Below are 2,946 nucleotides of genomic sequence, written 5' to 3'. Positions count from 1 at the left end.
CCTTTAGCTTAGCGGTGGTGACGTGAAGTCATGTGACCGTGCTGTAGTTCCTTGATAGCCAAACATTAGCCGCCTTTAGCTTAGCGGTGGTGACGTGAAGTCATGTGACCGTGCTGTAGTTCCTTGATAGCCAAACATTAGCCGCCTTTAGTTTAGCGGTGGTGACGTGAAGTCATGTGAACGTGCTCTAGTTCCTTTATAGCCAAACATTAGCCGCCTTTAGCTTAGCGGTGGTGAAGTCATGTGTGACCGTACTGTAGTTCCTATATAGCCTAACTTGTTTCTACTGGAGATTGTATTTACGCCCCAGAAATAATGTAAGTGGTGTTAAGAGATTATACTGCTGAACAAAACGTCTAAGTATCATAAACGTGTGTTTGCAACAGATCCGTATTTCTTGCAAATGTTTTCACTCCTTCCTCCACAGCAATCAATTATATGAGCCGCAAAACATCCATCATATTATAATACTCAACAAATATTTGTTTTGATTCCTAATCAGTTAATTGAAAAAGCTTCTTATTTCCCTCACTGTGGAGCGTCTCTGTCTCTTTCTCATCTCTTTCTGCCACATCACAGCATGCACTCGGCACAGATGTGTGTGTTGGGGATTTTCCTTCACACTCCTTCGTTCTGCACTCGCTAACATATTGAGAAAATTGACTTAACTAAGCAGCAGATGAAAACAATATTTGGGGTTAGAGTATTGAAATGTTTATCCGGCGTCTCGGGGCGAGACGCAGGGAAAGGAGTTTGTCTCTTGCTGTAATCTGTCACACCAATTCTCAGCTCTGCAGGGAGTGAATTAGCAAAGAGATGGAGAGGTGATTTTCTGAAGGTGTTTATGGGTGAGCTCTCTGCCGCAGAACTGTTTTCTTTATTTAAAAACATAATAGGCTTATTTGGATGTCAAAGGGTAAACAAACAGTCTCACTCAGACTTTCAATCTCCAGGGGCGGAATATGCTAATTCCTAAGTAAAGTAGTATCTCCTTGAATTATAATATTATATAACAATGATACTAAATAAACCAATGTCATAAGAGACCAGAAATGTAATACTCCTTGAGTCCTGTGAGGGTTAAAAGAGACTAAGAACAAATGTTTTATTCCAAATATCCATTATGTATTTTGCTCACATCCTCCAACGCCTGCTTTTTGAACCACTATGAATATTAAATCCTCTTGTTTGCTCAGCAGATTGCATTGGTAAAATAGATTTGAGTCTCAAAGAGAGTCTGCCAAATGCAAAAACAAGCTTGATAGATTTTGAATAATGATGTTTGAACTCCTCATTAAAATTAGATTATGTTTTTCGTTCTTCTTAGTCAGACGTGATAGGATAGGCTGACACTTTATTTGGACATGTAATCGCTGGGAAAGTACACACAAAAAACATTTAAAGTTTGTGTTTCAGTTCAGATAAAAAATACATTCAGGGTTAAAGTTTATGCTTTTATCTAGTAAATGTGAAAGTACAGCTAGCTTCATGATGAAGAAGAAGACACAGATAGCAGAGTCGCACTTCATCTCTACGGCTGCTCGGACACACACACAGGGTGGAGATAAGGAAGAACAATCTGGAAAAACAAACAGAACCGGCCTGGTAGATGCTTGTCTTGCATAGTGATCGTTTTAATGTAATGGAAACGTAAACATGAGAGGCATAACAAAACTGCAGTTGTGTGTGAATGCATGAATAATGCAGCAGAAACAAATTGGAATTAAATCATGCAACATAATGGAAAAGAAACAAAGAGAATACGTTTGACTGACAGCTCGTTGTTGGCCCTACTCTTTAGGGTTTAATCTTTCCTGTAGTGTGCTCTATTGGTTTTAGTGCATGCAAATGGTCTGCAAAGGCTGAAATCCCTGTTTCCTCCAAAGGGAGTTTCTCTCCCACACACTCCCCAAACATTGTGACATCGCTATGGAACATTCACGCTTCTATTGGCTTGCGTTCCAACATAGTGTACGTGATATAGGGCGGGACATCTCTAAGCAGTTGACTAATAACAACAGAGCCGGCCAGCTAACCAATCAGAGCAGACTGGGCTCTGGTTTCAGACAGAGGGTGAAAAGAGGTGCTGCAGCACAGGCAGTATGAGAAAATAAAGAGCTTTTTGAACATTAAAGCATGGAGACATGTAGAGACGCTACATACTGATATACACATGGACATCAGCAGGAGAGGACTCTTTAAAGTAGAGACACTACATACTGATATACACCTGAACATCAGCAGGAGAGGACTCTTTAAAGTAGAGACACTACATACTGATATACACCTGAACATCAGCAGGAGAGGACTCTTTAAAGTAGAGACACTACATACTGATATACACCTGAACATCAGCAGGAGAGGACTCTTTAAAGTAGAGACACTACATACTGATATACACCTGAACATCAGCAGGAGAGGACTCTTTAAAGTAGAGACACTACATACTGATATACACCTGAACATCAGCAGGAGAGGACTCTTTAAAGTAGAGACACTACATACTGATATACACCTGAACATCAGCAGGAGAGGACTCTTTAAAGTAGAGACACTACATACTGATATACCCCTGAGCATCAGCAGGAGAGGACTCTTTAAAGTAGAGACACTGCATACTGATATACACCTGAACAGAGGAGAGGACTTTTTAAAGTAGAGACACTACATACTGATATACACCTGAACATCAGCAGGAGAGGACTCTTTAAAGTAGAGAACTACATACTGATATACACCTGAACATCAGCAGGAGAGGACTCTTTAAAGTAGAGACACTACATACTGATATACACCTGAACATCAGCAGGAGAGGACTCTTTAAAGTAGAGACACTACATACTGATATACACCTGAACATCGAGCAGGAGAGGACTCTTTAAAGAGAGACACTACATACTGATATACACCTGAACATCGAGCAGGAGAGGACTCTTTAAAGTAGAA

The sequence above is a fragment of the Notothenia coriiceps genome, unplaced genomic scaffold (genome assembly GCF_000735185.1).
Source record: "Notothenia coriiceps isolate Sejong01 unplaced genomic scaffold, NC01 NC01_scaffold00007460, whole genome shotgun sequence".
Classification (NCBI taxonomy): Eukaryota; Metazoa; Chordata; class Actinopteri; order Perciformes; family Nototheniidae; genus Notothenia; species Notothenia coriiceps.
Note: the sequence above shows the minus strand (reverse complement) of the source record.